General features: G+C 36.5%; 1 protein-coding gene across 4 annotated transcripts in view; it reads left to right on the top strand.

Moving 5' to 3' along the window:
* ZNF404 (zinc finger protein 404) overlaps positions 1-14,874 on the top strand; it is a 32,235-nt gene that overhangs the window by 12,201 nt on the left and 5,160 nt on the right. For 2 of the 4 annotated variants that reach the window (XM_063701417.1, XM_063701418.1), the window contains exons 3-4: positions 5,536-5,631; positions 9,444-9,570. The gene's annotated coding sequence lies outside the window, so the exon portion shown is untranslated. The remainder of the gene's footprint in view (positions 1-5,535; positions 5,632-9,443; positions 9,571-14,874) is intronic. The other 2 variants (XM_063701419.1, XM_063701420.1) reach the window with 1 other exon arrangement.

Raw genomic sequence — 14,874 nt, 5'->3', positions numbered from 1 at the left:
AGATACCATCTAGGACTTTCATAGCTAGAGAGAAGTCAATGCCTGGCTTCAAAGGACAGGCTGACTCTCTTATTAGAGGCTAATGCAGCTGGTGACTATAAGTTGAAGGCGATACTCATTTACTATTCTGAAAATTCTAGCGCCCTTAAGAATTGTGCTAAATCTACTCTGCCTGTGCTCTAGAAATGGGACAACAAAGCCTGAATGACAGCACATCTGTTTATGGCATGGCTTACTCAATATTTTAAACCCACTGTTGAGACCCAATGCTCAGAAAGAAAAAAAAAAGATTCCTTTCAAAATATTACTGCCGGTTGACATTCCACCTGGTCATCCAGGAGCTCTGTTGGGGATGTATGGAAAAGATTAATTTTGCTTTCATGCCTACTAACACAACATCCACCCTGCAGCCCATGGATCAAGGAATAATTTCAACTTTCAAGTTTCATTTTTTAAGAAAAACATTTAATAAAATTCTAGCTGCCATAGATTGTGATTTCTCTAATGGATCTAGGCAAAGTGAATTGAAAAGCTTCTAGAATGGATTTAACATTCTAGATGCCATTAAGAACACTCCTGATTCATAGAAAGATGTCAAAATGTTTAACAGGAGTTTGGAAGAAGTTGATTCCAACCCTCACAGATAACTTTGAGGGGTTCAAGACTTGAGTAGAGGAAGTAACTGCAGATGTGGCAAAAATAGCAAGAGAACTAGAATTAGACATGGAGCCTGAAGATGTGGCTGAATTTCTGCAATCTCATGATAAAACTTTAATGGATGAGGAGCTGCTTCTTACAGATGAGCAATTAAAGTGGTTTCTTGAGATGGAATCTACTCCTGGTGAAAATGCTGTGAATGTTGTTGAAATAAAAACAAACAATTTTGAATAGTACACAAGCTTAGTTGATAAAGCAGCAGCAGGGTTGGAAAAGATTGACCCCAATTTTGAAAAAAGATCCCCTGTGGGTAAAATGCTATCAAACAGCATCACATGCTACAGAGAAATCTTTTGTGAAAGGAAGAGTCAATTGATGTGGCAAACTTCATTATTGTCTTTTTTTTTTTTTTTTTTTTTTTGAGACAGAGTCTCGCTCTGTCACCCAGGCTGGAGTGCAGTGGCGCGATCTCGGCTCACTGCAACCTCTGCTTCCTGGGTTCAAGCGCTTCTTCTGCCTCAGCCTGCCGAGCGAGTAGCTGGGACTACAGGTGCGCACCACCATGCCCAGCTAATGTTTGTATTTGTAGTAGAGACAGAGTTTCACCATGTTGGCTAGAATTGTCTCGATCTCTTGACCTTGTGATCCACCCACCTCAGCTTCTCAAAATGCTGGGATTACAGGCATGAGCCACCGCACCTGGCCCATTATTGTCTTCTTTTAAGAAACTGTCATAGCCATCCCACCCTTCAGCAACCCTGATCAGTCAGCAGCCATCAACATCAAGGCAATACCTTCCACCAGCAAAAAGATTATGACTCTCTGAAGGCTCAGATGACCATTAGCATTTTTTAGCAATGAAGTATATTTAAATTAAGGTATGCACCATATTTTTTAGGGATAATGCTATTACACACTTAATAATACAGTATAAACATATCTTTTCTATGCACTGGGAAACCAAAAAATTCATGTGACTCACTTTACTGCAATATTCACTTTAGCATGGTGGTCTGGGGCCAAGCCTGCAATATCTCCACAGCATGTCTGTATTTGGAAACATTTGAGAACTGCCTCTTTTTGAGTTCTAAGCTAATTGTAAAGGCTCAGAAAATATACATTGTTTTATGTTAATCCTTTGTAATTTATAGATACTTACTTTATAGCCCAGAATGTTATTCTGATAAATGTGATGTAATCATTTGAACAGAATGTGTAGTCTGCAGTTTGGTGTAATGTTCATTTGGTTCAATTTGGTTAATCTTCTTCAAACTTTTATGGCTTTGTGGATTTTTTTTTCTTTTTTTGGTGTTCCTATTAGTAGTTACCAATAGAGAGTGTTGAAATCTCTAAAATTTGTCTATCCTTTAATTCTGTTGACATTTATATTTTTTGAAACTATGTTATTAGGTACATACAAATATAGGACTACTGTTGTATTCTTGCTGAATTGCAGAATATGACCCTCTTTATTACTTACAATACTTCTTGCATTAAAATCTACTTTATTTGTTATTAGTATAGATGTCTATTTTCTTCTCAATACTGCTTGATAGATTTTTTCCATTTTTTTAAACACGTGTCTTTATATTTAGAGAACGTTTCTTGTAAGCAGCCTAATTGATCCTATTTTTCTTTTTAACCTAATCTTATAATATTAGTTTTGAATTGCAATTGTTAGTTCATTTGTATTTACTATAATTACTATAATAGTATAACTTATACTGTAGTAATATACTATAATTTATATTTACTGTAATATAAGTCTGCCATCTTGCTATATGTTTTCTGTTTGGCCCATTTATTCTTTATATTTTTAATTGCTCTTTTCCTGATTTTTTTGTATAAATTAAGTTTTTTTTTTATTATTCCATTTCATCTCCTCTGTCAGTTTTTTTTGTTTTTTTTTTTTTTTTTTTTTTGGAGATGGAGTCTCGCTCTTGCCCAGGCTGGAGTGCAATGGCTCGATCTCGGCTCACTACAACCTCCACCTCCCAGGTTCAAGCAATTCTCCTGCCTCAGCCTCCCGAGTAGCTGGGATTACAGGCACCCACCGTCATGCCTGGCTAATTTTTGTATTTTTAGAAGACACGAGGTTTTCTCATGTTGGCCAGGCTGGTCTCGAGCTCCTGACTTCAGGTGATCCACCCGCCTCGGCCTCCCAAAGTGCTGGGATTACAGGCATGAGCTACCATGCCTGGCCTCTTCTATCAGGTTTTTCAATTGTACATGTTTGTACATTCTTTTGTTTTATTTATTTATTTTTTGAGACAGGGTCTTACTCTGTTGCCCAGGTTGGAGGGCAGTGGCACAGTCTCAGCTCACTGCAACCTGCGCCTCCCAGGTTCAAGCAATTCTCCTTCCTCAGACTCCCAAGTAACTGGGATTACAGACACGCCACCAAGTCCAGCTAATTTTTGTATTTTTAGTAGAGACGGAGTTTCACCATATTGGCCAGGCTGGTCTCAAACTCCTGACCTCAGGTGATCTGCCCATCTCAGCCTCCCAAAGTCCTGGGATTACAGGTGTGAGCCACCACTCCTGGCTGCCAAGATATTATAATATAATGTGCGTCTTTAATAGAGTCCCCATAGTGTAAGGGCATTTCAATAGTCATTAATAGAGGTTAATGTGTTAACTCCATTAACCTCCTTGCTCACCATTTTTGCTATTATTGTCATTCCTCCATCCTATATTACAAGCCCCATAAAACATTATTATTTTCGTTGCTTTAAATAATTCATTTGTTTAGTCATATCGGTTGTGTCTTTACTCCATCTACAGCTGTTCATTGCTTGTTTGCATATTCATGCTTCCATCTGGGATTACCTTCCTTTAGCCTAATGCTTTCTTTTAGTATTTCTTATATTGTGGGTCTACTAATAAAGAATTATCGTAGCATTTGTTTCAACAAGTATTTATTTCACCTTTATTTCTGAAAAATTTTTTCTCTGGGTATAAAATTCAGAGTTCTCAGTTTTTTTCTTTCAGTACTTTAAAGTTACAAATTCCATTCTTTAGGCTACTATAGTTTCTATTGAGAAGTCAACCATTTTTCTTACTGTTTTCTTATAGCTGACAGCTTTTTTTTAAAATGATGTGGTTTAAGTTATGTTTTTCAGTGTTTTTTTCAGCAGTTTGACTATGATATCTCTAGGGGTGAATTTCTTCATTTTATTTTGATTAGGCTTGACAACTTTTTTGATTTGTATATCAAGGTATTTCCTGAGATTTGGAATGTTTTTGTTCATTATTTCTTTAAATAATTTTTGTGTCCCATTCTCTCTTATTTTCTTCTAGATGTTCAGTGTCACATTTTCACTGTTTCTTGCATTTTTCTTTTCAATTGTGTTCTCTTTTTTTTCCTCTCTGCATAAGATTATTGTTAATTTGAGGCTCAGTGCAGTGCCTTATACCTGTAATTCCAGCTACTTGGGAAGCTGAGATGTGAGGATCACTTGAGCCCAGCAGTTTGAGGCTGCAGTGAGTTATGATCATACCACTGCACTCCAGCCTGGGTGACTGAACCAGACCCCATCTCTAAAATAATAATAATAGACATAGAGGATTTTTTGAAAGAAAGATTATTGTAAATTTGACTTAATGTTGCATAATAAGCTCTTTTTTTTGAGATGGAGTCTCACTATGTCGCCCAGGCTGGAGTGCAGTGGCACGATCTCAGCTCACTGCAACCTCCACTTCCCCAGTTCAAGTAATTCTTCTGCCTCAGCCTTCCAAGTAGCTGGGATTACAGGCGGATGCCACCACACCTGGCTAATTTTTGTATTTCCAATAGTGACGGGATCTCACCATGTTGTCCAGGACGGTCTCAAACTCCTGACCTCAAATGATCCACCCGCCTTGACATCCCAAAGTGCTGGGATTATGGGCATGAGCCACCGCACCCAGCCCAATAAGCTCTTAATTAATTTTATAATTCTAAAATATTCATGTGATTGTCTTTTCAGATCTGATACTCTATTGATTTACTCCATTTTGCAATCCATTTTGCTCATCTTTTCCTTTCTTTTCTTTAGCATGTTAATCATATTATCAAGCCCTTGTCTGCTAGCTCCCATATCTGGATTCTTTGTGAGTCTATTTCTGTTGAGATTTTTTTTTCTCCTGCTCATTAGTGACTTTTTCCTGTTTTTTTCATGTTTAACAGTTATCATGTGTTGGCATAATCTGTTATATATTATAGAGACTCTGGATTATGGTATCTTCCTTTAATGAGTCTACTTCAGGGTTTTTCACCCTTGACACTATTGACATATTTGGCTAGCTAATTCTTTGTTTTAGGGACTTTCCTGTGCATTGTACATTGTTTAGCAGCATCCCTGGTCTCTTCCCAGTAGATACCGTAACACCCCTGCCTACATTATGACAACCAAATGTGTCTCCAGACATTGTCAAATGTTCTCTTAAGAACAAATTCACTGCCTGTTCAGAACCAGTGATCTACACAATTGTTTTTAATATCTACCTTGTTTTCCATTATGTGAATACACAGTCATTTATTTAATTAACTACCCATCTATGTATCTTTAGATTTTTCTCCAGCTTTTTTCATTACAACTAATATGTATCATCACATTCCTTTATACATCTTTGAGCACATTTTATAATTATTTCCTTTGGATGGAGTCTCAGAAACGGCCTTTCATGGTTAAGTTCTTCTTATGCAGAACTTACATGTATTAATGCCCTTGATTTTCACAAGTCTACAGAACACCATGAGAATGCACTTTACCCTACAGCCTTACTAATATGTGGTACATCATCAACCTTTTAAATGTGACAACTAAATACCTGTAAAATGACAGTATCTTATTGATTAGAAACATCTGTTTAGTAAAGTTACATATCTTTTGGCAGGTGATGCCTTGATTACCTAGCTTTGGCTTCTCTGAACTCTGCTTCTCTGGTAGAGGAAACCTGAAGAGAACTAGCATTTCTAAAACCACGGCCCAGGTGAGTTGATGTCTCTTTTGCTTTTCTGACATATTGTGATTTTTTAATTCATGTAATATTTTCATTTTTTATCCTGAAACCGCCTATCTCAGAAAGCTGTCTCTCGGAACCTATTTCACATTCCTCCCATTCCAGTGAAGGATGATGTCCTCCTCATTTGCCCTCCTTTTTTGAACTGATTTTCACTTATTTTCAAATAATTCATCCATCTTCCATGTGTTCAGTCTTCTCTCAAGAGCAGTGTTAGAGCAGTGAAAGAGTGAAGTACCTTGAAATAGTTGAGCAGACCTTGTCAGGTTCATGGTTTCATGGCATAGGAACAATGGTCCTATTTGACTACAGGAGTGGAAACTTTCTCCACAGCTCCCTTATCTCCACAGTTAGATAAGGGAAAACTTGGTTATGAGTGGTCTCAGTCTGTTTGAGATGAGATCTCAACCTTGAAATGCATTTAGGTTTGAGTGAAGATGGGATTATCACTTACCTAGAGAGAGATTAGGGATCTAGCTAAGGGATCACTGAGAAATGAAAACAATTCCAGGGTCTCATTTTGTAGTGGAAGAGAAATTGACAGTCCTGAGGGAATCAAGGTTGTTCTGGATCATTCTGCATTACTGTGTTCCAACTCAGGAACAGATCTATAAAGGGTTGTAGAAAGGAAAGTCAACTAGAATGATATGTGGTAGATGATATTGAACTATGGGGAAGAGGTTGGGATTTGTGTCCAACATACATGCCATGTTAGTATAATACTTTATACAATAATATTATTTTTAATAATAGTGCCTTAATACCTTAAGAAAGATGAAATCTAATAAGAGGGTGCTTGTCACTTTATTCTTTTTTTTTTTCTTTGAGATGAAGTCTCACTCTGTCACCAGGATAGAGTACAGTGGCGCTATCTTGGCTCACTGCAACCTCTGCTGCCCGGGTTCAAGCGATTCTCCTGCCTCAGCCTCCCAAGTAGCCAGGATTACAGGCGCCTGCCACCATGCCCAGCTAAATTTTGTATTTTTAGTAGAGACGGAGTTTCGCCATGTTGGCCAGGCTGGTCTCGAATTCCTGACTTCAAGTGATCTGCCCACCTCAGCCTTTCAAAGTGCTGGGATTGCAGGCGTGAGCCACAACGCCCAGCCTCTTTTTAATTTTTAATTTTTTTTAATTTTTTTTTTTTTTTTCAGAGATGGAGTCTTGCTGTCTTGCCCAAGCTGGAGTGCAGTTTTGTTATCAAGGTTTACTGCAGCCTCAAACTCCTGGGCTCAAGTGATCCTCCCACCTCAGCCTCCCAAAGTGCTGAGATTACAGGCATAAGCCACCACACTTGGCCATTTTTTCATTCTTTTAACTGAATTTTGAAGAGCAGAAGTTTTTAATTTTTCAAAGTGATAATACCATTTTACATTCCCACCAACAGTGTATGAGAGTTCCATTTCTGGATGAAATCCAGTTTATCAGCTTTTTCTTTTCTTTACAGATTGTACTTTTTCTTTAGAGATTGTACTGTTAGTGTTGTATCTAAGAAATCTTTGCCTCACCCCAAGCTTATGTAGATTTTCATACTGTGTTTTCTCATAGAAGATCTATAGTTTTAGGTTTTATGTTTATCTCCATGAGCCATTTTAAGTTAATCTTGGCATATGGTAGAAGGTATAGATCATTTATTTTGCATATAGATACCCAGTTGTTCCTACACCATTTTTTTAAAAGGCGGTCCTTTATCCACTGAATTGCCTTTGGTCACTTGTTTAAAGCCAGTTGTCTAGATATGTATAGGTCTATTTCTCAACTCTGTTCCATTGACTTATTTGTCTACGTTTATGCAAACACCACATACTCTTTATTATTGTAGGATTATGTTAAGCTTTCCAATTAGTAGGGTTGATCCTCCAACTTTGCTCTTCTTCAATGTTGTCTAGGTTATTCTAGATCCTTCGTGTTTTCATCTGAATTTTAGAATCAGCTTGTCTATTTTTACAAAAGCTCTGCTGGGATTTTTTTTTTTTTTTTTTTTTGACACAGAGTTTCGCTCTTGTTGCCCAGGCTGGAGTGCAATGGTGGGGTCTTGGCTCACTGCAACCTCCGCCTCCCAGGTTCAAGCGATTCTCTTGCCTCAGCCTCCTGAGAAGCTGGGATTACTGGCATGCGCTACCACACCTGGCTAATTTTGTATGTTTTAGTAGAGACAGGGTTCCTCCATGTTGGTCAGGCTGGTCTCGAACTCCCAACCTCAGGTGATCCGCCTGCCTCACCCTCCCAAAGTGCTGGGATTACAGGGGTGAGCCATCGCACCCGGCCTCTGCTGGGATTTTGACTGAGATTTTGTTGAATCTGTGGATCTGTTTGCAAAGGTAAGAGTCATCTGACTGATGAACATATTATAGCTTTCTATGTATTTAGATCTTTTAAGTTTTTTCTCAGTAATTATTTGTAGTTATGAGAGTATTAGTATTGTACATCTTTTGTTAGATTGATTCCTAAGTATTTTATATTTTTCATTTGATATTCAGTATTTTTTATTTTAATTTCCACCAATTGTTGCTAATTAAAATGCCATTTATGTTTAACATATTGAGCTTGTATCTTCTCAGCTTGCTAACTCACTTGATAGTTTTAATGAATTTTTATTAGATTCTATTAGATTTTCTATGTAGACAATCATGTTATCTGTGAATAAAGAGATTTTTACTTCTTTTTCAATCTAGATGCTTTTTATTTCTTCTTCTTGCCTGAGTTGCACTGGCTAGAACCGCTAGTACAATGTTGAATAGAAGTGGTGAGAGTAGATATCCTTGCTATATTCCTGATTTGGGGAGGAAAGCATTCAGCCTTTCACTATCAAATGTGATGTTAGCTATGGGTTTTTTATAGATGTCATTCTTTGGGTTAAGGATGTTCCCTTCTTTTCTTGTTTCACCAAGGATATCAGCAGTGGATGTTGGCTTTTGTCAGATGCCTTTTCTGCATCTATTGATATGTTCATATGGTTTTTCTTTTGTAGTTTGTGAATATGGTGCATTACCTTGATTGATTTTTAAATGTGAGACAGGCTTGGATTGAGCCTTGGTCATAATAGAGTTCCCTTTCTTATATATTGTTAGATTTGATGTGCTAAAACTTTGTTTGGAATCGTTGCATCTGTGTCCACGATGGATATTGGTTTGTACTTTTCTTGTTCTCAGTGGAATCCAGTGGGCTTTGCTTAGGTTCCCGCTCCCTGTGCCATAGCCTAGAAATTGTCTCCTTACAGTAAACTAGTGTGACTGTAGGTTTCACCTCATTTGTTACTTGTCTTTCAGGTATCATTGCCCAATGGTTTAATATATTTTGTTCAGATTTTCAGTTATTTCATACAAGAAGGTAAATTCAATCCCTGTTATTCCATCTTGGCTGGAAAAGATTTTATAATACAATGGGGGAGGGGGTAGTTATCAATTCATGTTTTTTCATATTCCTTGAAGAGAAAAGCTGTAACAACTTGTATTTATTAATATTATATGGCTTAGGTACGTAGAAGGTATTGTGCTTATATATACTATTTAATTTGGAAAGTTTGGTGACTTCATTTATTTTTATATATTTGGATTTTTCTCTAATATTACTAAGAAAATTTTGTGTGCTCCAACAGGATTCCTTAAGATTGTGTGGGCACTCTACTTAAGACATGCTAATTTATTTACTCTTATCTAACCATGTCATCATCTTGTAACTCTAGACTACTTCTTTTTACATATTGCCCCTTTATTGCAATTTAATGTTCCATCTTGAAAAGTCTTCTTTACTTTTACAAATAATACACAGGTTTGTCATTTCAGGTGCCATTGACATTCAGCGATGTTGCCATAGACTTCTCTCAGGAGGAGTGGGAATATTTAAACTCGGATCAGAGGGATTTGTACAGAGATGTGATGTTGGAGAATTATACTAACTTGGTCTCATTGGGTAAGAATATCTGCACAAAATGATGTACAATATGCTCTCTAGAATATCAGCCTTCTCTGTTGTATATTTTATGGTCTATGCCAAGAAACCAGCTACATTTCTGCTCCATATTCTCAAAGTTTGTTAGGTGGAAATGGGCATATTTGAAGTTTGTTAGGTGGAATGGGCACCCCCATTCAGCACCTGAATCTTCACTATTCTTCACTTGCCTTTATGCCTGCCTCTGCCCTGTCCTATAATTACTTCTTTTTCTAAATGACTAGAGGTTTGAATTCTGGTATTTTTCTGCAAAGACACTATCAGCAAAAACAAATTTTAAATTATATGTGTGTTCAGAATGTCTGTAAATACTTTAATTGCTGATCTTCCTACATAAAAAACCATGGTTTTCTCTTTACCACAAAAGAGCCTCCATAATTTTTATAGTAGTAGAATGAATTAAGATTATTCTCTTTTTTACTGTTATTTTTGTAGTTCTAGCAGTGGGCCTGTTGGCTTCCAGTGATCTGATAGATTCCATGCAGAAGGGGCAGTATTTGTTCAGTTTTTGGAAGATAGGTGACCATTCTCTCCTCCCATCTGGGACTTTAATTACACCTATGTTAGACCTTTTGAGCATATCCCACAACTTTATCATGTCCTTATCTGCTTTTCTCCTCTCTTTCCCCTCTATTTTTCATATGATGGAGTTTGAATGTTTCCTGTTGACCTGTATTCCAGCTCACTTATTCTGTTTTCTAAAGAGGGGTTTTTCATGTCAGATATTGTCTTTTTCAGTTCCAGAAATTCAATTTAATTCTCTTTTATAACTTCCAAATACTTGTTGAAATCTTCATTCTTTTATTTGCTTTCCTTTTATTACTAAATTTTCATCTGTTTTCTTGGAACATTTTAATCATAGTTAATTTTTTAATTCTTTTATGCCTCATTTTTTGTATCATCTGGGGGTCTGCTTCTTTATTGTTTCTTTCTTTTAATCTTGTTATTTGTCATTTGTTAATGCATCTTCAAGTTACTAGTAGTTGTGATTGTATGCTGGACATTGCATATAAAATAAATGAAGAGGTTTCAGATGATGGTATCTTCCACCAGAGGGTATTTATGTTTTCCTCTGTTAGTCTGATAGAATGCAGGCTGATGACAGTAATACAACCAGGAATTAAATGGGTCACTGCTGGTTTTCAGTTTGATAATGCTCAGCTACCTCTTTGTAATCGCTGTTCTTTTAACTCCTGCTGTACTTAGAATCAGGGAGTTTTTTCAGGGGAAAAGTAGTTGTAGAGCCTTAGGGCCAACTTACCACTCCTGGCTGGTGGAAACAGGAACTATCCCCTAACTACCCTTGGTGACTTTCAGGTATTGTTCTGCCTACCCCTATATGGTGGTGCTTTCCTTTGCCTCATTAGTTTGCTCACATGTAAATTCATATCAGTACTCAGCCAGAGCCTCCAGGGTAGTTCCATCAGAGTGAACAGGCAACCTACAAAATGGGAGAAAATTTTCACAACCTACTAATCTGACAAAGGGCTAATATCCAGAATCTACAATGAACTCAAACAAATTTACAAGAAAAAAACAAACAACCCATCAAATAGTGGGCGAAGGACATGAACAGACACTTCTCAAAAGAAGACATTTATACAGCCAAAAAACACATGAAAAAATGCTCACCACAACTGGCCATCAGAGAAACGCAAATCAAAACCGCAATGAGATACCATCTCACACCAGTTAGAATGGCAATCATTAAAAAGTCAGGAAACAACAGGTGCTGGAGAGGATGTGGAGAAATAGGAACACTTCTACACTGTTGGTGGGACTGTAAACTAGTTCAACCATTGTGGAAGTCAGTGTGGCGATTCCTCAGGGATCTAGAACTAGAAATACCATTTGACCCAGCCATCCCATTACTGGGTATATACCCAAAGGACTATAAATCATGCTGCTATAAAGACACATGCACACGTATGTTTATTGCGGCATTATTCACAATAGCAAAGACTTGGAACCAACCCAAATGTCCAACAATGATAGACTGGATTAAGAAAATGTGGCACATATACACCATGGAATACTATGCAGCCATAAAAAATGATGAGTTCATGTCCTTTGTAGGGACATGGATGAAACTGGAAACCATCATTCTCAGTAAACTATCGCAAGAACAAAAAACCAAACACCGCATGTTCTCAGTCATAGGTGGGAATTGAACAATGAGATCACATGGACACAGGAAGGGGAACGTCACACTCTGGGGACTGTTGTGGGGTGGGGGGAGGGGGGAGGGATAGCATTGGGAGATATACCTAATGCTAGATGACGAGTTAGTGGGTGCAGCACACCAGCATGGCACATGTATACGTATGTAACTAACCTGCACAATGTGCACATGTACCCTAAAACTTAAAGTATAATAATAAAAAATAAATAAATAAATAAATAAAAATAAAGTAAAAGGGGAAATCTGATCCCTCTTAATGTTTCATAACTAAAAGCACAAGTTATTTTCTGTTATCTTTAAAAGCTTCTTTGCATTTTAGTACAAGAGGTTCCAGATTCGCCTTGTATCTTCCCTCCCTGAACTAGGAATTAGCTATTTCTCCAAGGCACCCTAGTTCACATTAATGGGAAATAGTATATAGAGACCGAAGCCTGACCAACAGGGAGCTAACTAATTGTGACCAGCTGTTTGTGGGGAAAAATATTTTAAATTTTTTTTCTATTTTTTTTCATGGAAATTGGTCTGTTTAGATTTTCCATCTCTTCTGGAGTCTATTTGTTGTTATTGTTTTACTTTCATTTTGAAATAATTTTAGAGTTATAGACAAGTTACAAATGTGGTACCACAGGTTCCTATAATGATAACATCTTACATAACCATGGTACATTTATGCAAACTAACAAGTTAACATTGTTAACAAAACTATAGACAAACTATTAGCAAAACTATAGATTTTATTCAGTTGTACCAGTTTTTCCACTGTCTTTTTTTCTATTCCGTGATTCAATCCAGGATATCACATTGCATTTAGCCATCATGTGTTTTAGTTTCCTCCTACCTGTGACAGTTTGTCTTTCCTTGTCCTTTCTGGCCTTGATACTTTTTGAAGAGTACTAGTCAGGTATTTTGAAAAGTGCCCGACAATTTGGGTTTGTTGAATTTTTTATGATTAAACTGGGATTATCGGCTTTGGGGAAGAATACCAAAGAAGTACCTTTCTCATCATATCGTATCAGAAATACATGATATCAACATGATTTATTGCTGGGGTATTAACCTTATAAATTTGTTTAAGGTGATGTCCATCATTTTTCTTCACTGTAAAGTTATTATTTTTCCCTTTTCATATTCTGTTTGCTAGAAGCCAGCCAGTAAGTCTAGCTGGTGTCACTTTTGATAAATTTTATTTTCAGGAAGATTCATCATTTCATGTACATTTGAAATATATTAGCACAGTTGTATGATTTTTTTAACATTATTTCTTTATTGATGGTCATTTCCCCCTTGTCATTATATTTGGATTTTCCCTCCTATCTTTTATTCCTTAGGTATAAAGGAAATAATGGTTTGTATGTGTTAATTCTACTGTTTTATTTACATTTTGCTTGTATTATATTTTCCTTTTCTGCAGTCCATCGTTCTTTTCCTAATGTCTCCCTAATTTTTATTTATATTTATTTATTTATTTTTGAGACAGAATCTCACTCTGTCGCCCAGGCTAGAGTACAGTGGCACAATCTCAGCTCACTGCAACCTCTGCCTCCTGGGTTCAAATGATTCTTGTGCCTCAGCTTCCCAAGGAGCCAGGACTATAGGCGTGTGCCACCACACCTGGCTAATTTTTGTAATTTTAGATTTCCCATTGTTGGCCAGGTTGGTCTTGAACTCTTGGCCTTAAACAATCTGTCTGCTTCGGCCTCCCAAAGTGCTGGGATTACAGGCATGAGCCATTGAGCCTGGCTGTTTTCCCTAATTTTTAAATGAAATGTTTCATTTATTCATTTTAATTATTTTATTTTTAATTAGATGTAAGCATGTTAATCTTTGAGTTTGCCTCGGTGCATTATAACTGAAAGCCATAGATTCTGATATGTAGTATCTCCATTATCACTATCTTCAAGAAATTCTACAGTTTCAGTTTGTATTTTGTCTTTGACCTAACAGTAGTTGTTGAGTACTTTCTGTTTATAAATAGGAAGTGTTTTGGCTGTTTGATATTGCTACTTATCCTTTATTGCATTGGCTCAGAGGATAACATCTGTATTATTTTGACTTTTTAAATTTATACTTTTTTCACAGAATTCCACTTGTTTTCAATACTTGACCCATTTAGCATATTAGATTTCAAAGGCTGCTCCCTCACACAGATTATCAATCTTCAGCCTACGTCCAATATATTCTTTGTTGCAAACTACTAGGCACTCAGTTTCCTAGACTCTTGCCCCATTTTTTACTTTATTTTTCCCAATATCCCCAGGTTTATTTGCTTTGACTTTGATAAGCCTTTCAATATATTAATTCGTGCAATTCCTGAAAAATTGCTGAGATGCATTTCTGTAGAATTCAAGAATGATCCACCTTGGCTTTAAATGAATAGAAGGGAGAATTTGGGAAAGGCATTGAAGAAACACAACAGATTGAACATGTGTAGAATGAAAAGAAGTAAAATCTTCAACCTTACAGGCATTATTTGTAGATTTAAAAAAAATTATTTAAAACATTACAGTAAAAATTAATGCAACATGTGATTACTTTGATTGAGATAGAAACAGAAAAGCATGGCTATGAAAAGGAAAGAATGAACACCAGTGGTAGAGGCATGTATATTTTTAAGGGGACAGGTTATTGCAGAATGGCCGCATATCAGCCTTTTCCACTTATATTCTTGACTGAGCTATTTTGGAAGTGCATTTTTCTCACCTGTAAAGTAAATGTGAGGTAAAAGATTAATAAGGAGTGAGAGATTGGAGTCAGGGAGAGATACCTGATAATTTTTACATAATTTTCAGAAATGAAATGGTTATTTTACTCAGCTCTCTTTTCCAATGACCTTTATTTTCATCCAGTTTACATTTTTAACTCAACATTTCATTCTACAATGAATTATGTAATACTTACCAATGGTAGGGACTTGTTTTTCAATGGGAGTTGAAAGAAGATTTGCACCTATGCTATGTTTTAGGGTAACAAAATAAGTAGTAAAACAAATGAGATTTAGTAAATATGTAATTGAGAGAAGGAGTATAAAGGCAAATAATTGGGAAATGGAATATAGACTTAAAAATATGAATTTACTTAAAGTT

This window comes from Gorilla gorilla, chromosome 20, assembly GCF_029281585.2.
Source record: "Gorilla gorilla gorilla isolate KB3781 chromosome 20, NHGRI_mGorGor1-v2.1_pri, whole genome shotgun sequence".
NCBI classification, from domain to species: Eukaryota; Metazoa; Chordata; class Mammalia; order Primates; family Hominidae; genus Gorilla; species Gorilla gorilla.
The sequence above is the reverse complement of the archived record's forward strand: the minus strand, read 5'-3'. Positions and strand labels throughout refer to the sequence as shown.